The sequence below is a fragment of the Chaetodon auriga genome, chromosome 3 (assembly GCF_051107435.1).
Source record: "Chaetodon auriga isolate fChaAug3 chromosome 3, fChaAug3.hap1, whole genome shotgun sequence".
Classification (NCBI taxonomy): Eukaryota; Metazoa; Chordata; class Actinopteri; order Chaetodontiformes; family Chaetodontidae; genus Chaetodon; species Chaetodon auriga.
In genome coordinates, this window is record NC_135076.1 from 5,671,795 (window position 1) to 5,697,344 (window position 25,550).

Here is a 25,550-nt window from a genome sequence, read left to right on the forward strand (position 1 = left end):
TCTCAACAATAATAAGGCTGTATCTAAAATCACTCATTCTCCATCCTGTGGATACAAACGGGTGACACACTAAAGAGAAAAACCTGAATGAATGGGTGGAGGTGAAGAACTGGGAGCACTTCTATACAGGGTTTAGCCCTACAGCAAGTTTTGGAACAATGTATCAACGTGCTTTGACCTTCTAACCTGTTGGGTTCCTTGCTGATTTGCCCATTTGGCTTCGTTCGTTTAGGCTGATGTGAAAGCTGTCACTAAAAATCCGGTTTGGACTAAACAACCAGACTGACATCACCTGAAAAGGAGGGTCTCAGCCTCCTGCTTGTACTGTTTGTCTGTGGCGTGAAAGCAAAGAAGACCAACCTCTGCATTTTTGTATACAAGATCATTTGATAACAATGGTAAAACAGAAAGATGCCACCAGATGAGTGATTTTCCAAGTTTATGTTGTGCTTCATGTAGTTTAGCACTTCCTCATAAACAAGTGAAATGAGTGGCCTCGCAGTGTCTGTCTCCCCTGTTTCTACCCTATTTCTACCATGAAGTCTTTTAAATTAAACAACAAAATATGTTCTCGGTCATTGCACTCTAGAACGACAGCCCCTATCTGCAGGACAACATCACGCCATCATGGTAACAATGAGTTGTAACCATTGATTAGAGCACTTAGTTAAGGTCAGAGGACGATTGTGGACGTGCCTTAAAAAAGCAACGCTGGCTCATAGTTGATCGGTTGGTTTTGAGTGCAGGTAATGCACACAACTAAAATATAAACAAAAATTATGCAGGTGTGCAAGCAGATTGGTTGAGCCAGCTTCCTGTCTGGAGGTGAGTTTAAGTATGAAAGGAAAAGCTATGCAAACACTGAATGACATCTGTGCGTGCTAGTTTGCTGGCTGATGGAGAAGCTGTATGATGAAATAAATAAGGAATTTTGTAAAGCCATCATCCCAATTCAAAAAAGAAAAATATTAGAAATGTATCAAACCATGAACGCTGTATTGCATATTACATAAAACACTTTGGCTACTATTGTGGCACACCAAGGTCATACATTTTACACTTAGTACCCCTTTACACAAGGCAGCTAAGAAGATTTTTGTATACAGCAACAACCACATTTGGTGTTTTGTGTTTTTTCTTTGGTCTCATCAAACAATGACCATGTCTCCATCCAGCAGCCCTCTGACCTTTTTCCAATCTTCACCATTTCACACACACTATACACATTTTTATCTCTGAAGGCGTCGCGTATCACTACCTACAACATGATAACACTCCTATATCAGTGGCTGTATCAGTCCAATAAGCTAATACTTTGAGGCAGAGCAATCATCACTGCTGTACATGCCTATAAAACCACCAGAGTGACATGTCACATAAAGCCACAGACCTTGCTCTTAACCCCTCTCTCTCACCCCAGCCGCTCCTCCCGCCACCCCCTCACCCTCAGCTAATTCCAGGTAGTGATGGTGGAGTGGAAGGGGGCACAGAGGGGAGAGTGACAGGGGCATGAGGGTGAGGGAGGAGGGGGTGATGGAGGTTAATAGTCCGTCTCTCTTTACTGGCCGTAAAGGGCCCAGACAGTCTGTTAGTGCTTTAGTGCCAGGTCAATCGTACATGTCCCTTTGTATTAAAGCTCAGAGGTGACAGGCAGCAGCAGAGGCAGGATAAGGGGGGGACAGGGTGGGGGGTATGAGCGTTTTCAGCCACAGGCAGGTAGAACAAATAGACTGATGCTTTACCATCAGCTGAGGTGACTAAATGACCAGGCTCACGTACCATTAAAGTGAATATGTCTTTTTATTTATTGGTTGATTTTTTCAGCTTAGTCAGAGTTACCATATCATTTCAAAATCAATGCAGGTCAAACTTTGGACTCACCTGCAAATCTTCTGCTTTGACAAGAAGCTCTAAAATCTGGGACATTAGAGTTGGCTGCAGAACATTGTTCCATTCACATGTTCTCAGATCTATAAAATGTTTTGGATGTTCAGACATGTTGGGAAATTGTAACATTATCTTCTCCTGACATTAAAAATAGTACTGATCAGCAGCCAGCTGTTGCCAAATTATACTTCGTCATCATCATAGCTGATTGTACAAAAATACTGAAGTGTATCAATATCCTAACAATTAGTGTGTCAGTGACAAAAAACCAAAACACCCACCTCTCTCATTAATTGCATATAAATCTAAATATTGTTTCTGACTCAATAACAAATACATAAGTCTGTGGAGTCTGCACTCTGTAGTTGTGTTTGTAGTTGCTGTCTCAGTGCAGTTTTTATCATACGCAGATGCATTCAATGACACACTGTATGTGGATGCAAAAAAATTGGATTTTGCTCACATTGCTCTTATATCATAAAAACAGATATGTCAGCGTTCAGGTTTGCCTTGTGATGGGAACTGTGCAGAACTTGGAACCACTCCAGACAGAGAGGAAGAGCAGTAAAAACTACTGCAGAGACAAAATTAGATGAATGCATAACAGCCACATTCAGGATGTGTAAAAATTCAGCGATATAAATTTAATTGCACAGCTCAGATAGCATGTTAATATGAAATGACAGGATTAGGCTTTGAGCTCTCACTCGTCTGGATACTGTGCATTCATCATATACTGCGTATGTAATCTCTGGTCATGAAGCGAATGCATTTACATACATAAAGATTTGGGCATTTGCAAACAAATTGTTTTAAAGTTCTTCAGATTTGCACTGAAATTGGACTTTACCTTACAACATGGTGCATCACAAGGTATAGATACTGCATCTCTAAGATAGTCTGTTCAGGTATCATAACTCAACTCAGTATTTATATGGTGTCAATGTAAGTTGTCAGATCACAGAATTTTCCTGATCAAACAATTGGTGTGTTGCCAGTAGCTACCAACTCCTGCTCGGACCACAGACTCACAGACTAATCAATCTCTCTTCAGTCGCCAACCATAACAGTGTGAAGGAAGCTTACTTTCAAACAAGACTGTGACTCTGCAGCCATGTTAGCAGCTCAGTGAGGCTGTACTAAAAGACAGCCGTTCTTTGAGCGAAGTGCAACTGTCACACTGTTCACATGCTCACAATGATAATATCTAAATATTGATGTTTAGCAGGTATAATGTATACTGTTTAATGTTGACCATGTTCATCATTTTTGTTTAGGGTGTTAGCATGCTAACATTTGGTAATTATCACTAAACACAAGTGCAGATAAGGCAGATGGAATGTCATTAGTTTTGCAGGTCTCAAATTTCGAGCTGCTGATGACCCTGGATGGCGATCACCTAATTTTATGCCAATCCATCAAGTAGATGTGGAACATCTACCTTCAGGTGGTGGAAGAGGACAAACAGAAAAAGAAAGGGAAGTTCAGGGAAGTTTTGACGTAGTTGAGAGTTCTTCACCCGCTTTACAACTTGCCTTCCTGCCTGCACTTATGTATGTGTATGTCTGCGTCTTTTGTATGCTGGACTTCCTGCCTACTTGCTACATTCAACCTCAGAAATGGCTGAATGTGGCCGTCACATGTCACTGGAAGCACACAAACACAGACACATGTTGGAAAGTTCATGCTGGCCCATCGCACTGACTGTTTGCATGTATGACAGTGAGAGAAAGTGAATGCTTGGTGCGTGGCTCTGATTGTTTCAGAGAAACTCTGGTCCTGCTACATGATCAGGTGTGGCGGCTGGAGTTTGTCTGTCTCCCCATCAGCCTGTTACCGTGACGATAGGAACTGAGCTCTGTCCCCTTTTAGTGTCAGGCCCTGCGATGTCCATGTCATGTCAGTCCAAACCAATGCCATAAGTGTGTGTGTTTGTGTTTTGTGGGGAGCAGGAGCAGCTGAGTGGCCCTGGCAGTCTGTCCCTTAGGATCAGTCTTTCCTCTCTGACCTGCTGACCCCTATACACACACACACACACACACACACACACACACACACACACACACAGGGTTTTCTACTTTAGTCAACTGTACGGTAGATACACAGAAATAAAAGGTGACATTGATTTTTCTTTTTAATAATAATAATAATAATAATAATAATAATAATAAATGAAACAACTTGATCAAGGTTGGTGAAGGAGTATGTTTGGAGTTAGAATTACTACTCTGTTAAGGTATTCCATGGTTACAATATTAATCACTTGACTGGGGATCTAGCAATTGTATTAGGGTGGCCTTGTAAGTGGGGCCAAATTTATCACAGTTTAGTTTGAGAACATTTACTTCTTGTTTCTATTTCGAGTGAGTTTCAGGGATGATGGATTTAGTGGATATGTAGAGATATAGAACTGGACATCATCTGCGTAGAACTGGAGGCAATTAAGATGGATGATATGACAGAGGTGGAGAGTGCAGAGGATGAAAAGGAGAGGACTGACTGAGCACTGAGCTCATTTTTAAGCGTGCATGAGATATTGTGAGAGAAACCTTGCTCTATGACACCGGCCATGGAAAGACTGTCACACTCTCTCTCACACACACACACACACTTAAAAAACACACGTAGCGGACAAGCGGTGTGGCAGACAGGAAGACGAGACAGTTTCCAAGATGTGGGGGGAGGGGGGAACTGCTCTGCTATTTCCTGTGTCTGAGGAGGAGCATTAGACCCAAGACAATGTCACAGCCAATCACCTTCAACACTGTCACATGACTCCTCGCAGTTGGCTGTCTCATCATCCTTCCTCCTTCCTAAGCTTTTCTGACAAGCCCCCATCTAAAGGACTCCACTTGCCCAAACACACCTTCCTCCCCTCTCCTCTCTCCTTTTTTTATTTTTTATTTTTTCTCTCTTCTGTCCTCCTCCTTCCTCCCTTCATCTCTCCTCTTCATGTCCAACGCCAGCTCATTGATCTCTGTCAGTATTGAATGTCAGAGACACGTTCAAAGATGCTTTTCGTTCCCCATTAATAATTCACACTGCCTGAATCATCAATAATAATTCTCACAGAGCAATCATTCAGCTTTACCACCTCTCCCTCTCTGTCCCCCATCCTTCTCTTCCTCTCTTTATCCACTTCCTGCCCCAGGCCATTCTTTCCTTCCACACCTTATTCCCTACTTAAACTCTGTGATATCTCTTTTTGCTTATTCGGCCCACTTTTCCAGCCCTTTTATGTGAATCATATCTTGATTCTTTTTCCCTTGGCAAGGCACTTTTTCACGAGGTGGGATGGTGCTTTACTGTTATGGATTACCTAAACATGACAGATTCCCACCTTATTCAAATGGAACAACCAGTCATGTTGTTTTTCCACGATTTCCCACATGCAATAAAACATTAACATTATTAGACTGGCAGGGAAATCCTATTCGGCGGGCTTCTTCTTTAACTGTGGCAATAACTCAAGTGCTGTCAATCACCTGCTCAAAAATGAATGAGGATGGACTATGTGTCACCGCCCAGCCAGTGTATATTTACTTTAATAGATATAGTGGAGAGGAGGAAGAGGCGGAGGAGGACAAATAGAGGCAGAAAGCCTCTCTTAATGTACATGTAAAACTCTCCAGTGGGCCCATGCCAAGTGTAAGTGGTTGAGTGATATTGGCAAAGGGAGAGGAGGGGATGGAGGGAGAGAAAGTGTCAGATTTAGGCATTTTCCTTAATGCTATAAGAGCTTATTGATATTTTGATTTTCACTGGGGGCCGGCAGGTGCTGAGGCAGCTGCTTTTCGCTCCGTCTCTTTACGGGTGAGAGATGTGGAGTTCATCCCATCCTGCTCGCGGAAAACCGTCCGGAAAACTGTCTCCTGGGAATGCTGCCACGACCAGAGAGAGAGAGAGTGGGAGACGGCAAAGAAGAGGGAGGGAGGAGAGAGGGGCTACATGCTGGGGAAGCAGAGAATGGGTCATCTAAGGTCTGTCAGTTTCAGGACTTGTTTCACTTTATTTTTAAGACTAGTGGGCCCCTGTCAGAGGAATGATACAAATCTGCACTGCATGCTGGGATAACTTTATTCAGGAGAGTACAGTCTGAGAGTCAGTGAGAGTCAATGCTGTGCAAAGACATATAGGAGTTTTTTTGCCTTGCTGAAGGCACTCCTCCTGAGGATGGTGATGGTGATGTCAGTCAGTTCGTCCAACACTTTGATCCGAAGTGAAAACTTGCTATGAATACTATGAATATTAATGCTTCCTAGAGGATGCTAATATATTTGGTGGCTGTCTGACCTGTACAACGGACCTTGTGACCCTAACATGAAGCAATGTTCCCGGTACTATTGGTATTAGTGACTTTTGAGCAGTTCAATTGGCAGAGTGATGATCCTGCTTGGACTGTTTCAATTGAATAATGAGAATGTAAAACTATACAATGCATCAAAACAAAAAAGCAAATATCTGAAAAAAATCACATATCCATGAGCCTTTGTGACAGTCTGGACTGGAATGGAATGGATGGTAGGATGGATAAGTTTCCCATGTTTAAACTAAAAGTGTCCATGACATGTGCACAACTTTCTGGTAAAGATCCAGTACAACAAAATGTTGCATTAACACTCATGGAACACTTCTGTGATGACACAATGAAACAATGCAAATCAAGCTGAAGCTGATTCCGATCTAGCATGCCTTTAAATTTGAAGTTTTGTAACCCATATCTCCCAAAAAAACTGGACTACACTTCTGATTTTGCTCCAGAAAGAATCCTTTCACAGTCTGACTGCCACACAAATCAGCTGTTCTCACACTGTAAATTGAAATCTACATTGATCCTTTGGATTTAGTTGAGTGTGTTTGGGTGAGAGTGATAAATACAGCCTCTGGATCACATGCTGAATGACTTTTCAGTTTAATGGATATACAAGATCTGAACCACAAAATCAAACAAGATCTTGTAAAAGTGAATAAAATGAAATTAGCAACAAAATTAAGCTGCACATATTCCATCCAATGTGCACTCTGTCTGATAATAATCATTTCTTACTTTAACATAGGCCTATAATATCCATCTTCTCTCTCTCCCCCAGTCCTGTCGACTGGCTGACCCCTACTGTAAATAAATACAAGTACTCCTGTGCCTCCTTAAGAAGAGGAAGCTCATCATAACCCCATACTCTTCACCCACCCTGTGTCTCTCCAGCCCACTTCTGTCTTTAATTGAAACCGCTCACTAACAGCCCTCTCAGGGATCCAGTCCTGTTTTCACAGGCTGCTGTCCCGCAGGAGGGGCAGCAGCCACAGTGGAATATCACAGAATACTAATATCCATCTTGCTTGATTTAAACATGACATGGATCCACTGTCTCACACACACGCGCACACACACAGAGTGTTGAGGAGGTCAAGGAGAAACGAGGAGTCAGTGTCCAATCGACTGTTGAGAATGAAACTATCCTGCTGCTGCAGGGCGCAAGTCAAAGTCAAGACACTGTCTGAGCTCAGTGTTACTGTCAAGGAGCTGTGACTACTGTACACTGTCGGCTTCAGTACTCACAGCTCCTTCACACAAATCTACGGTGTCAGTAAGAAACACTTAGCACATGTAGACCTGAACAGTGGCTGTCAAAAGTTTGCTCTGGTGCTTTCAGAGAACTGAGGCTGCAGTCAGCTTGGATTGCCACTTACATTAGATGCCAATAGTGAACAGCAGTGGGTGCAGTACAGTCATTCTATTTAGTTTCTGTATATGAATTGATGTTAATTATATAAAAAGTTCATTAGAATATGCTATGAAAGATGGCAAACATTTGAAAAATTACACCTTGTATAAATGACAACCCAGTCAGGTGGTGAAAGCTACACTGCCTGCAGTGTAGTTCGTAGAGGAAGTGATGTGCCCGCAGGCCGATCAGTGGGAAGCAGGTTTGTCGGACTAACTGATGACTTACCTACATTATATATTTTGTTAAGCTGTGTACTAACACGATGCCAAATGTTTCCAACAATGTTCAAACCCTTAGAAATCCATAATTTTATTCAAGTTAATGACTCATTTCATTTGGTCACCTGTCAATGCAACACAGGAAACACCACATGACATGTCAGAGAAGTCAGCAAACATGAAACATTTCTGTCTGAATCACATCCATTGAGAGATTCTTCATGGCCGAAATGACACCCTGTGCGTTTAAAGGAGGAAAGATGTTTAGGTAAAAAGTTTTTAAACCAAAGTCCATCTCAGATAAATTCCAGGGAAGATATTCGATAACAAAACTCTGTGCGATTAATATAAGGATTGAAGAAAAACAGAACTATTAAAACCAACACTGACAGAGGAAAAAGGGGTTGCATGTCTGAGACTGGAGTGGTTTCTCTGGCTGTGGTCACTGCAGTGCTGCTGTCTGAAGCACTGCTGATTTGCACATCAGTTATACGACACCACTAAATGGAGGGAAATGGAACGGGGCTCACTTGTTTAATTACAGCATGAGTGTGTAAAGTGATAAATCACATCCTTTTTTAATATCTGTGACCCTTCTATCTCTTGTGCTCATCACAATGTGTTCACTCACCAAAGATGGAATGTTGATGTCTTCAATGCAGCCAAAAATATTCATTTTAATTTAATACTCCATGGATGCAGGTCTCTGATGTAACTTCTAACTGACTGGGTCGTATATGATTAGATAATAAAGATAACTGACAACAAATCTGTTCCAAACACCATCAAATGAAGATATCAATAGAATTGATCTCTGTTCAGTGATTCCAGCGTTGCTCATCGCTGCAGCTGTTGTTACTCGCAGATTCTGCAGTCTGTAATAGTTGTCATGTCAAAAATGTCATTTTTCTTCTCACTAGAAGAGGACAAGTCTTTTTTGCCATTCTTTTAAAAGGAAATGAAGAAAAATTCAACAAATCTCCTTTATGTTATATGCAAACTAACTAATATACATAATATGTGCTCAGTCGGCTGAAATTGACCAAAAATATGTATTAAGTCTTATTTGCTTGTCTGTCTCCCTCCTTCATAATTTGCCCATGACACTCATTTAACAGGGACCTCTTCCACCTGTTAAAGGAAACAATTGATTTGTGTTCTGTAGCCCCAGTGAAGCCCACAGGTAAGGGATATTTAAAACCAGGGAGGACACTCTCACCTGTGTGTCACCGCAGGCCTCCTCTGCTGCCTGCTCTGTGTCTCTGAGTGCACACAGCATGCCATCAGGTCTGTGCATATGTACATTTATGTTAGATAGTCTTTGCTGTTTTGCAGGCAAACACAATCTGTGATATTCTGATATTTACTTTCATTAACTATCTGTAGTTTTCACTCACATATACAGCTCAAAATGCTTCCAAATACAGGATTAAAATAAAGATACAAGGGCCACATTTAGAATGAAGCAGGAATAAAAAAAAAATACAAATAAAAAATAGGAATAAAATAAACAGAATAAAAGACATTTAGACCAATTGTGAAATCAAAATTCAAAAGATGTGGCTTTCATTTTGTTTCAGTCAAGTGAGCCTCGAGAGCAACTTTAATCAGGACGTCTCACAGAGATTAAGGTTTTTATTATAATGAAAAAATACTCTCTCCTTATTGTGATAAGATGCTTTCATAATTAATATTTTCAGGTTATTATGACACCCCAACTAGTTTCATTCTAACAAAAATTATACATCTCTGAGAACATAAAAGTCATGTGTTATAACAAGAAAGTCTGCATAACAAGAAAATTTCTCCTTTATTAGGGAAATACCAGGAGCTCTAAATCAATGTTCAGGCTGGAACAAAATAAATAAATAAAAATTGAATTCTAGAAGAAGTAAATATATGGTCTGCTCAGGTGTAATATTATCTAACCCTGAGTAGAGTTACAGCAGTGTTTATGTCCAGTGTGTGTGTGTGTGTGTGTGTGTGTGTGTGTGTGTCAGAGGGATGGGTGGTAAGGGATATCTAACACCTAAGAGGACAGACTCACCTGAGGCCGGTGCCAGTTTTCACTTCCTGTACTTATCGACACCTGCTTCCTGTTGCAGGAGGAAGTGACCACGCAGCACGCAGCCAGAGTGAAACTGGAGAGAGTGTTTGCACTGCTACGCTGGGATTGTGTCGGCAAAAAATCAGCCTCCGGATAAATTATGAATGAGAGTGATGGAGGGGATAAGAGAAGGAGGAGGAAGGAGGAGGGGGAGGGGGAGGAGGAGGAGGAGGATGGAGGCAGAGACAGAAGGGGGAGGTATGACGTTATAATGTTATCTTCTGTTTTACTGAAACAGCTGGACAGCTGAGAGGGAGATAAGTGACACACACACACACACACACACACACACACACACACACACAGAGTCACACAGTTCAGTGTTTTTTCACTTAATAAAGAAATATTTTTACCACAGATGAAAAGTACTTCCTCACAAGTAAAACTTCTGCTTTCAACATGAAATAAAAGTGAACTTTAATGAACTATAAAATGCTCTTGAATATCAACGATGAAAGTAAAGCTATTTACAGTGGACAAGGGTAGAGTTTAATTACACTTTGAGATGAACCTGAATTTTGATTCATGCTTTCAAGTCAGCTGAAGAAGGAACGGAAGGAAATCAGAAAAGACAGAACAAAGGAAAGAATGAAAGATATTAAATGTGTGAGGGAAAGAGGATGGAAGGATGAAAAGGAAGGAAAAGGAAACAAAATACATTATGTGCATGGACAGGAAAAAGAAAAAGACCAGAAAGGGGCAAAGAAAGAAAAGCGAACAATATAAGCAAGCAGTGAAAGAAAGAAAGAAAGAAAGAAAGAAAGAAAGTAAATGTGTAAGGGAAATAGAGGGAAAGTAGCAAGAGAACAAGAAAACGACAAGAAGGTAATAATGACAAAGGAAGCAATGGAGGAAATAAACTAGCAGCATGTTTAAGGGTAGAGGGAAAAGAAAAAGGAAGAAATGAAAGATAATAAGGAAACAAGGATGGAAAGAAAGAATGATGGGACAAAGGAAAGAAGGAATGAAGTATAGAGGTAAGGAATATGTGTAGCAACAGTGGGAAGAACAGATGAAAAGAAGGACAAGAGGAGTAGAAAGAAAGGGAGAGAACAATGATGAAAAAGAGGGAAGAAAGAAACAAATGATACAAGTCAACAAGGAAAATGTGTCAAAATAGAAGAAGAATGATGGACATAAAGAGTGAAATTGGGAGGAAAATAAGGAAACAGTGTTGAGAAAAGGAAGAAAGGAAGCAATTGAGGACAGAGAAGAAAAATGTGTAAGGATGGGGGGGAATTAAACAGGGAAGAGAGAAAGACATGAATAAAATGTGTAATGGCAGAAGGAAAGAAGGTAAAATAGAAATAAGAAAAAAAAAGGGAAAGATGAAAGGGTGGATGGAAAGAGGAAAGGAGGAGAAGACAGAAGGAAAAGGAGTCAAAGATTTTGCTTAATTTATCTCATTTTAAATGCAAAATTTAGGAGAAAGTGTCACAGAATAGAGATGATAAAATAAATGATTACTTCAGTACTTGCACTTGTCACCAGTGTTTTAGTGTGTCACTGACTCTGAACACTCAAAGCTGCTCCAGGATCTGTGCAGGCGGACACTTCCTGTGACCTGGTGGATTCCCTGCCTGTGAGGTTCTCAATCTGTAGCGCAGGAGAGAGGACAGAATGCATGAAGGGAAAACTGCAATGAATTAAAAACAAGCCCTCATTTGATCCATAATTGATCGTCTTTATATGAGATGGCTGGTGAGTAGAAAACAGAGGGAGTCTGATCTAGATAACAAGCGCACCACCCCGCGCTGTGACGGCTGTACGTGACCGCAGGTTGGAGAGAGGCGAGCGTGAGAGTGCCTCGCTTCCATCTCTTGATGTTTTTCCCTCTTTTCTGTTTTAATGAGTGTCAGAATGCAGGTTTCTTTTTTTTAAAGGAAGGTGGGTGGGTGGGGGAGGAGGGGGGAAGAAAAACAAAACAACAAGAAAGCAGAAAAAGACCAAAAGAACAAGCATTTCTGATAAAGTGCTTACGGAGCGTTTATAGCAAGTTCTGCAGACATGCGGTTGAGCGCTGATGTAGGGCACAAGCCCACAAGTCGTGTGGGGGTTTATCTCATTGATTAGAGGCTCACAGGAGGAACAGAGAGAGGGAAACACAGGTGAGCCTGGGCATAATACACTAACACAATGATGTACATATTATTAGATTTAGTCTCTTCTCATGTGTCACAAAGTGATGGCTACACCTGAAACACCTTTTCCAAATAGTTTTATTATTCTAGAATTAAAGGTGCTCGCATCCTAAATCATGGCCTGACGAGACATCATCTACAAATTCTTTGAAACGACCAAAGCCAACAAATGAATTGATCCTTCTAGCTAGGGTTGAGCCAGATACTCGTTTCAGACGAGTATCCAGTACGGATAAAGCATTTTGACAAGTACGAGCATGATACGAGTAAAACTCATCACTATCCGTGCTCGTGCTAAAGGAAAATCCTCATTGGGTAACTGACTGTCTTCACGCTCTGTGATTGGCCAGCCACACACTGCACCCGCCCCTTCCTTCACGAACACGTCTGTAGCTCACGTTGCTCTCTTTAGTACTCCTTAGGTTTTGTTCAGCTCGCCTCTATTTCGGTTGGTATGATATTTAAAGTTACTTGGTGAACTTGTTTCGTAACGTACGCAATGCATTTGACAAGACAGAGCTGAAAACGGCTCGTGTCGCGTCGGTCACTGCCTCCACTTTTTTTTTTTTTTTTTTTTCTTTTGAGAAGAATACAGTGAACAAGGCTGACATATTATTTCCCTGTTTGCCATCACTGGATGTTTGAATCACCAAGTTCACACAGATCATTAAAAAATAAACAGTCTTACAGACCACTTACACACTTACACACATATAGCTGAACACACAAAGTAGCCTATATTAATATTTGTATCGTATATCAATTTCAGACTTAAAGTAATGTACTGATTTAAGCCCCACCCATTTCCGTCAGGCCCCACCCACTCCGAGTACAGATACGGATACAGATAATTTAGATGGTTGAACAGATACAGATACAGATAGTGGTGTACTCGCTCATCCCTACTTCTAGGGAAGCCTAAACCAAGCTTTAAGCTTGGTTTAGGCTTCGGCGTCGCGGCGACGCCGTACCTACGGCGTACACCCTACGCCGTCACTGAGCATTCGTAGTTCTGCGTCGAGGGAACGCGTTGCTCTGCAATTCACCGCCAAACCGCTAGGGGGGTGCGGCTGTGTCTTTGTATGGTTTCGGGGGGCTCTTGCTGCCGCGAAGAGGAGTTGTAGAGGTGGTCGTACTTGCGTACCTCCTCGATAATTCTTTCTTCGGCTTGGTCCAGTTTTTCTTGTAGCTCTCACCACAGAAACTTTGAAAATGGCGGTGTTGTTGTGCTGCGACCATAGGGCTGCGACTGAACCGAAAATTACGTTCTGAACGGACCAATCACAGTCCTCGACGTTCACGTCACTACGCGTCGACGGATTTTTTGGAGGTGCGCGTCAGGCTACGGCGTAGGGTCCGCGTAGGGGTCTGCGTCGACGGCGTAGGTACGGCGTCGCCGCGACGCAGAAGCCTAAACCAAGCTTAACAAGTATTGTCAGTGTATCCAAAACCTGGCACATGTACTACCTGTGCCTCACCCCCAGTCCCAAATCAGATTATCAGAGAGTTTTCTTTATTTACCATATTGCTGATATTACATGATTGCAGATTGGAATTAATGGAAAGTCTTCTACATCATTTTCCAAACGTTTTTTGACAATAATGTTCATAGTTCAGTCCCACATGCACTGTCCCGCCTGAATCCACAGAACAGCACTGGACTGTGAAGTGATATTGGTGTTGTGGCCATACTTGGAATGACAGGATCACATGACATCCATGTGCCCCAAATATGTTTTGTTATCAAAATGAAATCCTGTCCGCTAACATTTGAAATATATCAGGGAGCCGTATCATTAAATTCTTTTATGCAATCCATGTCAGCTATCTGAGTCAGAGGAAGTTTCTAATACACGCGCTCCAAAGCACAGCCAGACAAAGATTCACGTGAGCATGCTCGATGTGCCCCAAAATGGACGAGTTTGAAAAATTATTTTGGTGCCCAAAGAGGAACTTTCATAGGATGATCCTTTCAAAGGATGAGGTGGTATTCAATTTTTCTGGATACATCTATGGTTGAGCTGTCACAAACACTGACAAGAGCACAAACGTGTGTCAACCTGAAAAGAAAATTTGTTAAAAACTGCATAGACCAGCGGTTTTAGGGAATTACTAAGCCTTTTCCATCTGAACTAATTGCACAGGGTTGAGTGTCACATGGAAAAGAAGTTAGAAAGTAATGAGGAACAGAGTAACATATTGTAGGTTTTGGTCTTTCATGGCATTTGTTGACAATAGAAAAATATAGATTACTGTCAGGCTGAGGAGCTCTCATTTGTCCAAACAGCTGTCATCATGGAAACCTTCTCCTCTTCCTCTCTCTACCGGCTACAGTCAGATGAATTTGTTTACCTCTCTTCTCACAAAGATGGAGTTAAGAAGAAAGAGGTACGAAACAAAGGGGTAATGGCCCATCCTATAGACGAGGTGTTTGTCTGCTTTAAAGCCATGAGTAGTTATTAATAAAACAGCAGAAGCTGTCACGGCGCGTGCTTCTTTCTAGACAGGACAGCAGCGAGAAGGCTAATGCGATCACAGCATCGGGCTCCATCACACACAATAGATACTAATCCCTTTTAGAAACAAATAAGCTGAGAGATGAACACCGGAGTTAACAGATCATAACAAAATGCCAATAAAAAGACAAAAAAATATTTTAATGACTCCTCAGTAAACAAAAGGCCCTCCGGCTCCTTCATCTCCCCGCTCTGCACCCCCACCTGTCCTCTCCTCTTTCCTCTCATCTCTCTCTTCGTCTCCTCCACCTGTCTGTTCTCGCAGACTGTCACTGGCTGCCAGAGACGCCGCCATGCAATGAGCTCTGACTGCGAGCTCGGCTGGCTTGGGATGCTGGGCCGTTGTGACAAGCGCTGTCCTGAGCCTGCCCGGCCCTGTCTCCGCGGTGACGCCGAGTTTGTGGCAACTGGCCGTCTCCATGGTGACAGTACTGTCACAGGTTGTTGGGCTGGTAGAAGAAACACCTGCCTGTTACCTAACTGGTGCTGGCATGGGTTGAGGACATATGGTGCATTACAGGTGACTCAAAGAGTCAGATTAACCAAACTCCTGCTAGAAAAATTGATAAAGAAGACCACATGCTGAGCAACAAAACTGAATTGTCTAAGCTGTCTATTGTCAGCAGTAAAAGTGGCAGAGGTACTCCAGTCCTTTACTCATGTAAAACTGTGTCATAGTAGTTCAACAGTTTCTTTACTTAGGTAAAAGTAAACATAATTGTCATTGTACTGTGTGGTTTGTTTGTGTACTGCTGACGAACAGACAGACAGACAGACAATATGTATGACGGGGGCACAGCCAAAGGACAGGGCAGGTCTGAAGAGTGACTAGAAGCCAGGTCCGAATGACAGAGCCACTCGGAGGTCAGATAGGAGGATGTCCAGATGGTTGTGGTCAGTCTGGAGGATGGTCTACAAGCTGGGTGAGACCAGCAGTGAAGGCAGAACCATTCTGGAGGTCAGCAACGCAGGCGGGACCACTCTGAAGGCCGACAATGTGGCTGGAGATCAGGACCAGAGTCTGGTGGCTGGATTGTGGGACCGGGGCCCAGTGGCTGGAGATCTAAGCTGGAGGCCGATGACAGAGCAGCAGGATCAGAAGCTGATGACAGGGCTGCAGGATTGGAAGCCAGAGGCTGCAAGACTGGCAGGTGAGTTGGTGGAGCCACAGAAACAAATAGCTGCTGGCACACAACCTCAGGTGAAGGCTGCAGGTTCACCAACTCAACCCCAATGGACTGAAGCACTGGCTGGGAGCTAGTTCACTGAAGTCTAGCAGACTCAACATTAGCTGACTGGAGGTTAGGAAGTGGATGTTAGCAGGCTAATGTGTAGACTGGAAGCTAGCATGCTGCAGGTCGGCTGGTTGGGAAGCAGGTGTGTTAAGAATGTCTGTGACCCACACAGGTTTTAAGGACACTTCCCAAGACAGAACTGTGTCCATGTTCCTCACAAGAAGACTTCCTCCAAAAATCCACAGGAGGTCAGAAATCAAGTCAAAAATATATTCAGGCAAAGTATCTGCTGCATCATTTGTTGGGCTCGAGCTTAGAGGCAGAACTGAGGCAGTTCAATGAATTTATTGATGCAAAAATCCAGAAGTAAAAATGGCTTATACATTGTGAGGTAGGCAAAGGTCAAATCCAGAAAAGGCAGTTCAAACCAAATCCAACAGGAAGCTGGGAAGAACCAAAATCCAATAACAGGCAAGGTCCAGGTAAACTATGCAAAGATCCAAAGTCACTAGAAATAACTGGGAATGGCTGGAACAGTTGACACACAAGGTACTAAAACAAATTGGCAAGAAGTGGGGGAAAATCACACACTTAAATACACTGAGGAGAGAAGGCTAACGAGCGGCAGACGAAACAAATCAACAACCACAAAGACGGGAAAACGCACAAAGACCGGAAGTAAAACAAAATATGACACGTGGGACCCGGAGAGTGAACTCAGAACGTAAAACAGGAAAAAACTACAGTCAGAACCAAAAAAGAAAAAATTAGATAAAATGTGACCAGAAGGAAGGAATAAAGCTGATAGGGAAGGACAAAAAGGAAATTAAAGCGAAGAAGAAACACTAGAAGAAAGGACTAATGAAAGAATAGATTAAAGTAGGAAGGAAACAAGGAAAGGAAGGAAACAAGTTAAGAAGAACAGAGAAGAATGGATGGAAGGGAAAAAGGAAGCCATCAGGTAAATGTAGTGCAGCAAAAATATTCAAGAAATATTCAAGTAAAGAACCAAAGCTTCAAATTCATACCGCTGTTTCAGTTGGAAAAAGGTGGTGTCACGTACTTCTGCACCAATCAGAATTTTGCAATATTTAAATCAGTATCTGCTCACAGTTGGTGTTTTGGTCACCTTAAATGAACCCCACCTAGAGACTGCTGTACACCTGCTGAACACCAGCTTGAGCTCTTGCGGCTGGAACACACTATAGGGTCAAGCTGAAAAAAAAAAACATATAAACGTCACAAACGTTTCAAATGCTCCCGTTTCCTCGGCTGTGTTCACTCACTTTGCCACTTCTTCTGTTACATACGCACAAAAAGCAACCTTCAACTGAGTTGCCACACAGCGACATACACACTGAGCTGGAAACAACAATCCTGCCTTTATAACATTCATTCAGCAGATATTCTGTACAGCATAGAAAGAGGCAGGAAGTGACAGTAAATTCAGCCTGATTGAGCACCAAATAAAATAAAAAGTGTCACCACGACGCCACCAGAGAACCATTAGATAAATGCAAAATAAAACCATAAGTGCCATAATCACTGGTGTGCAATTAAATATGAAATGAAAATGTCAGAGGAATAGACACCAAATGGCCATAACTGCTGTCTCATATCAGCATCGCCAGGCCGGAGCAGTAAAGCTCATGTTTGTTTGCTCCTCTCCATTTTGCTGGTGTGTTTTTACGGTCACGGCTCAATCATATACAGTATCTTAACGATGATGGTAATTAGACAGCGGGCTGCAGGGATGATTTAGACACACCAAAACATGCTGGAGGAGAGTGATGGACTGTAGGAGGCTGGAGGAGAAAACAGAGGGCAGAATCAGAGAAAACCCAGTGACGGGGTCGATTGATCTGTGGGTCATAAACATCTTGTGGTCAGAATCATGAGCTTCTCTTTGGGTTAGTTAATACAATTAGTCCAGCTTTGCTCTGTGGCTTCAGAAGCATACAAACACCCCCCCCCCCCCCCCCCCCCCGCGGTCCTGTATTAATACACCAGGGGATATCAATGATAAATAAAGTGCAGAGCTCTGTGTGTGTGTGTGTGTGTGTATGTGTGTGTGTGTGTGTGCGAGTGAACAAGCAGGTGGAGTAATGATTAGATTTCCATTAGTAAAAGGGGTAATAAACGCCCTGTGTGTGTGTGTGTGCACGTGCATACGGGGCCGTTAATGTCCGTGTGTGTAGTAAGAGGTGAATTAAAAGCGCATTGACTATGTGGCAGCACATGCTATATATTAAGACCAGGCACAGCCAGCCTGCCAACAGCTCAAGCCAGAGGACCTATTCATCTTCTGCAGAACGCCCTGCCACCCCCCCCACCCCCCCCCGATAAAACCACAGCCCCCACACACCCTAGTCCCACTCCACCTAAGCATATACCCCTCCCCTCCGTGCACATAATCAAATTAATTAACATTCCTAAGATCCCACGCTCATTAATCTATCCACAGTGGTCAGCGAAAAACAGGCAGGCAGGGAATAAGTTTGGCCATGGCAGTGATGTGAGAAGTCAAAGGAAAATCTTTTTTTTTTTTTTTTTTTTTTTTTTTTACAGTCCAGTGTTATTTTTGATCACCATCTTTACTCGTGCATATTTGTTGTTTTTGACACTAACATCTCACAGAGAAACAAAACATTGCACTTAAATAACTGGTTTGTGAACAACACTGAATAAATTTGAATGTTGTAAAACTGTCACATACATGAGTGACAGTCGTGTGTGACCCATCCACCCACCTCACCTTCCACCATTTGTGAACTTTCTTGCTCTTTATCCTACGTCACCTTGCTCTGAGGATTGCTGCGGATGGGTTTACAGTGAAGTTAGTTAAAAGCCTGGTGCATCTCATTGGCCTTGTTTACACCAGGCACTAACATACGCATTGGACGATGACAAGTGGACAGCGCTAAAATACAAGTGTAAATGACCACCCAGATGCATCGTGATCCAATCACTCTAACCACTTACCAAGGTCTGGCTCGCATGTGACCACATATCATTTGTCGAGTAAACGACAGCTAGTGTGTTCTGATGCCTCGCTGACAAGGACAAACAGGAACAGACCTCATCAATGCTCAAAAGAAATTTACTAATTAATAAAAAAAATGGAGAGGAGGACTGATGTATGTGGAGTTCCTTTTTTTATCTTGTCCTATGCTCATCCGCAAGCCGCACATGACTTTGTCCTGTCAGTCTCAACAGTTGGAATAACCTACATGTATATTAGTTAATGACAGTTTTTTTTTCGGTGCTAGCTGTTAGCCAGTGTGAAACAAACATGGCAACACGTAATATCGGTGTGCAGGGCCCTTTGACCGTCTAGCAGAAGTGATGCAGGCTGTACGGAAATCTGAGCATAGCGGGTCAGCTGGACACCTTGGAGACGCACAGACACAGGTGTGAATGTGATGTGTCTCAGCTGTCCGCTTGTGATCAGATCAGCCAGACCTCATGTTAATGCCAGGTGTAAACAGGGTCACAGAGATGCTGAAGAGTACCTTGTGTGTCTGTGTGAGGCCCTGAGGGGGTGCGACAGAGTGTGGGTGGTCTATGGGAAAGAGACCAGAATCGACCGACATGCATACATGCCTGCTGGAGTTATAATAGAGAAAATGCAGAAGATAAGTACGTTGCCAGCTAATTTGAGATGAAAAAACAGCCTTCTGTGGATTATTATAGTGTCTGTCTTGTCAATCATCTCCAGCTGTGGAGTTTATTTTGGAGCATAACTCTGTCTCACCTTTTTTGATTAATTAATATATGAGCATGCACAAGCTGTACCTGCTAATGAATTCACTGGAGTGAGTTGTAGGAGGTTGATTAATTCATGACAGGTAGTTGATACCGTTGGCCCAGGGGCTCCCTTGCGGACCCAATCCCACCTTCCCCTGCTTCTTTCTATACCTGTACCCCCATCTTATCGTGGTGGTGTTACATGCCCCCCTTCCCCTCCTCCTCTACCTGTTTTTGCTCCTTCGTGTGCCTCTGGGACTCTGGAGACTCTGGCTTATTAATTGAGACTTCTGAGTATTTTCGCATGCTTCTTTTCTGCCCTCCCTTTTGGTTTGTTCCCACCTGGGTTGTTGGCTTAAGAATTATATTAGGAATCATCAAGGGAACAAGGTGGAGAGGAGAAGACAAAAGTGAAAAAGAAGAAAGTGACAAGAGAAAAAATCATGTCGGATGATGAGCGAAGAGTTTCTCCAGCTGTGCCTGAGTGGAGGCTCAGCCAGAGAGCAGAGTGACTGTATTGATCCCTCTCCCCTCTCCTCTAACAAGGGAAGATTTGAGGAGATTTCCCCTCCGTGTCTGGAGGAATACATCCCTTTCATCCCCCTCACTTCTCCCGTTTATCTCTCCACTCTTCTGAAGAGCACCTCCAATCCCTCCACCCCACCCCCAAAGCCTGCAAGAAGGGGGAAGCCCTGTTTGTGAAGGCTTCAGTAAGCCTCACAGTGCACACACGCACGTGCACGCACACACACTGCTTACATGCTGGCACACACACACTGATGTTTGGCCTGTACCTCCATACTGATGAGGACCTTTTCTGACTGATGCATGCTCTATAGCTCATTACCTTATCTTTACCCAAACCTAATTCTGACCTTAAAGTCTGTTTACAGGTCTTGAGGGTTCTACTGCATATGTGAAAAAAGTGGTATAAAACCTTTTGTGGCTCCAGAGGGAGCTGTGTGAAGTCTGATAAACTGCTTCAAGTGACGTCACTTGAGACAGCATCAGTTGGAGCTAAAGACTACAAGTTAGAAAAAAAATCAGAAGGTGTGCAGTTAGAAGGAAGTGAGCTTACCAGACCTCTGCAGCCCGCTCCTCATCTCTGCTTGAAGCTAGTGACTCAAGACCGCTGCTGGCACAACACTCCCAAAACTCAGACAGGCTGTCACATTGCATTGTGGGTAGTGTAGGCAGCAGGTTTTGACAAGGAAGAAGAATGACTGGGGAAAAAAGGTAATTCTCTCTTCAACTTCAAACCATTTCATGTTATGCAAGTTCAATGCTACATTGGTGGAGAACTCTTTCAACCCTTAATCCAAGTCTAAAGCCTCAAACAAGACTTTGGAAAAATGAAGAGTGGGTGGAATGGCCTCAGTGTCCTATTTCCAAAATGTCCTCACCTGCCGAAAATGTTGTCACTCGTTTCCAAAATGTACCAGCTCCCCAAAATGTGCTCACTTCCCATAAATACTCTCGAATCCTAAAATGTCTCTCTCTCCAAAAACATCATTGCTGTCCAAATACATCCTCACTTTCGAAAATGTCATTTCTCTCAAAAAGTGTCATCACTCCCCCAAATGTTGTTCCTCATCTTCCAAAAATGCACTTCATTTGAAATCATATACTGGCTAAAAATGCCCCCCTTTTCAAAATGCTCTGTCTCATCTGAAACTTTTTCTTCAGTGAAAAAGAAGGCCAAGAGCACATTCAAACACACACACACCACACACACACACACACACACACACACACACACACACACACAAAAGTCAATATGGCTTAGCTGAAGTCCGGTAATATCCTTTTTCTGTTTGTCATCTCCATTAATGTGCTTTGTGAGTAAGTGTATGCAATCAATTTAGGCCTGTTTCCAGCGTGTCTGACTACCTGGTCGCCATGGCTGGGCTGTGTGTTTCGGTGAGGATGGGTGGAGGTTTGTGTGTGTCACACGGGGGGGTGGGGGGGATGGCAGCGGCATTGAGCTCCCTTCACCAGGGGACAGCTTTGTGTCCCCCTCTCCCCTCCCCTCCTCCCCAGCCCCCCGGAGAGGCAGCAGAGTCATTTGCTCAGTCGTATGATGTCGTCATGGTGTGTTAATGGCGAGTGGCGAGGCCCTCACGCCAATCCGGCCCTCCCCATGCCCCCCTGCCGCTCTCTGTCCCTCTGCCGCTCGCTGCTTCACCACCGCCTCCTCCCCCCTGGCTCATTGACCCCCCCCCCCAACCCACCCTCCCACCACATGAGCCCTCTCCCCTCTCTCCCCCATCGCTCAGTGGTCAGTGCAAGGGGAAGAGCTGCTGACGCAGGCCAGCAGAGGAAACAAGCTTACCTGCGGATAATCTCCTAAGAGAAATTTCAAGGGAGGAAATAAGAGAGTGAGAGAGGGTGGGAGACAGAGAGAGAGAGAGAGACGAAGGCAGGAAGGATGGATGGAGAGAAACTTAGCGAAGTTTTTAGTCCCTGACTTGCTGCGCCAAGCACTTCCTATTCTCCAAGCCAACTTCCCCTCTATGGTCAAGCACTTACTCCTCTCACAATGCCCTCAGTGAGCTGAGGGGAGAGGGGAGGACAAGAGGCGGGAGGAGAGGAAGTCAGGATACACGCAGAACTTTACAAAGATGCAGAATGTGGACTGACATCTAATTGTTATTTGGGGGCTGTTAATGACATAAACATTTTATTATAAAATCAAGTTGTTGTGATAAACAGTGTATTAAAATGATGGTAAATCCATAAAAATCTAGACGATGAAATGTGAATATTTCAAGCCAGATGCATACAAGATGACAGACATGCAGTATATCCCACAGACTCATTTCTCACGGTACACCGACCACATCAGAGTCCAAAATTCTCCATTTGTTTTAAACAATGTTTTATCCCAACCCATGGTAAAAGGAGTGGGAGACAAGTGCTGATCATTTAATAAGAGGAAAATTTATTTTTCTAAGAAAATTCAAAATTCCTCTCAAAGAAGTCGCTCTGTCTCTGTTGCATTCGTGAGGGAGCAGACGTTTCAAAGACACACAAACACCTGCAAAAAACATACCTTGAGGAGGACTCAGCTGGGAACAAGAGGAGTGAATTCAGGTGGTAATGAAGGTTGTACTCATTAACAGGATCATTGTTCGACTCGCGATCTCATCAACATTCTAAAAAATGTTTTGTATGTTTCTATCAACACTTCTGATTTATGTGTTTTAATCATTGAAATAGTCTGTTTTAAAAATACAGTCTCATGTCGTACAGAATTATTTGTCAGAATCATCTGATGATCTTCAGTTATTATTGAAGATTACAATCAAGATTTAATTGGTGGTGCACATAAATCAACTTCATAGTGAGACTTCAGAAGCCTGTTTGACGTTTGTAATCCTACCAGCATAATCTCTTTCATTTTCTTACATATACACAACAGTAAACTGACACAATTTGAGAAACAACTTTCCATTTTAGTACCTATCTTTATCAATGATCATCCGTATTATTGTTCATAATGGCCACACATGAATTTTATTTTTAATGACATGCTACCTTATATCTGTCTCTTTCTCTCACTCCTCTGCAGCTGGTAAATGTCAAACATGCTCAGTGTTTTGAAGCTCGATATCTGGCTGAACCTTTGGAATTATGTTCTACCTCACTTGACCAAGTTCTTTATTTACTCTGCAGGCTGCATGTAATGTTGAGAATTCAGAATAATGAATCTGGACATTTGCATTAAGAGTTTTGTCCTCTGAAACTGAGGAAAGCTGAAAACTGAGCCAACGGCTAAACCACCGGTAAAGTTGAGAGATTAAACATGCAGCAAATCAGACCATTGAACCGAGGGTGTGTGTGTGTGTGTGTGTGTGTGTGTGTGTGTGTGTGTGTGTGTGTGTGTGTGTGTGTGTGTGCGCACGCGTGTGTGTTTGGGGTACTGTTGGGTTCTCTCTCTTTTAATCAAGCCTAACTTTAATGAACTGTCTTTGTGCATCACTTTCATTAGCACATTTACTCAATCAATACGCACTGTGTATTCAAGCAATTCAATGAAAACTATAATGTGATGGTTGGATTGGAAAGGAGTGGTGTGTTTGTCTGTGTGTGTGCTATGCATGTGTGTGTGTGTGTGTGTGTGTGTGTGTGTGTGTGTGTGTGTGTGCTCGTGTGGGTCTGTATGTGCATGGGTGTTGTTGCATTTTGCGTGTTTATTTGTGCACATGCATCTGTTTGTATGTATAGTTGCTTGCATGGATGTATTATGTCCCAACGTATGTGTCTAAGAGAGTGATGTATGTGTGTGTGTGTGTGTGTGTATGTTTGTGCTTGTGTGTGTACAGATGAAAGTGTGTACTGTCCTAAACCTTGAAGATGCACAAAGATGCCTCCACAATTAACTTTGTCATTCCTGTTCAGCCCGAACCGTCAATAGCAATATCCGTCACTCAATCTTTATTCATCCTTACTTCTTTCCCATCATGCAGCAGTGTGGCCGCAGAATTCACTGATTAGCCCTCTGACCATTTAATTAATTAGGCTCGGCACTTAATTATGACAAACTGCATTACTGCAGCGGCACGCCAGGGCTCAGGCAGGTTATGTTCGGTAACAATTTGATTTGAGTGAAAATGGGGAGCACTGATGGAGGAGGGGGGGTTTATTGAGCGGAAAGAGACATATGATGAGATTAACAATAATCAGAGCGGCGGGAATAGCCCATGACCAGCCAAGGAGGGGGAGGCAGGGAGGGCTGGGAGGGTGAGTGAAGGCCTGAGATGGATCAAATTAGGTTTTTCTCTTCTCATTAGAATCTGGAGAGTAAAGTAATACTGAGGGACTCTGTGTGTGTGTGTGTGTGTGTGTGTGTGTGTGTGTGTGTGTGGTTTGGTGGATGGGGATTTAATCTGCTCAGTGCGTCCATATCTTTTCACTGAAGCTGAGATAATCATCTAATCTGCATTTTTCCTCTTTGCCTTTTTGTCGGTTTAACAGTGAAAGCTGATTTATTCAGAGGAGATTCTTCTTCCCAAAGTTCATATTGGTCGTCCTTTCAAACTCCAAAAAGAGGTTCCCTCGATCCCCCGTAGACACTATTCCGCCTCTTCCCTGGAGATGCACTGATCACCCATTACGAGCTACTGGTGCAGTGACAAGGACGTGATCCCTCACTGGCTTCCCACCCAAGGGCACGATTATTTGTGTTTGACAACAGCACAACCAAACCAGAAGTGCTGCTACCATTAATGGATTCCCAGGTCTCCATGATGGTCAACAAGAATTTAGTCTCTGAACTAGTTGGGGGCTCTCAGTGATATTTTCAATATTTCATAAAATTAACTATTAAGTGAAACATTTGCTCAGCAAAACTACTGATAACTTTGACCCAACTCTGCAGCATGAAATCATGGTCACACCAGAAAGTGGCACAGCACAATTCATTCACTTAACTTGTGAATTATGTTGTTCTATAGAAGCTTGGAAACATAGGAAATACTTGCAGGGCAAGCTGGTGAACTAACCGCTAACATACTAGTGCGAGCCAGTCACAGTAGATTCTTTACACGACAGACATTTAGACTTGTCAAAGCAGGAAAAACGTGAAAAAGTGTAAATAATAACATTATCACTTCCTCGCTATTAAAGAGCAATCCAGCAGGATTGCTCTTTAATAGCAGGATATGTTGTAGGAGGCACTGTTCCGGATCTAGTGGAAGCTTATAGCACTTCTGTGTTCAAAAACAAGTGAAGAAGAAGATCTGTTGGAAACCAGAAGGAGAGGATTGAATTTTTATGTATAATGTTAAAAATACCTGCACCCACACAGAAGTATACAGCTGTGCAAGCCTTCGAGTTGTTAATGGACTCGCTTTGATCAAAAATTTGAAATCTGAGTAAGCAAATGAGGAGTCGAAAAAGGATCACCGTGCTTTTGACAGCAATGCACACTGACAGTCACAGAGGTGAGAGAGACAGCTGCATTGACACCGT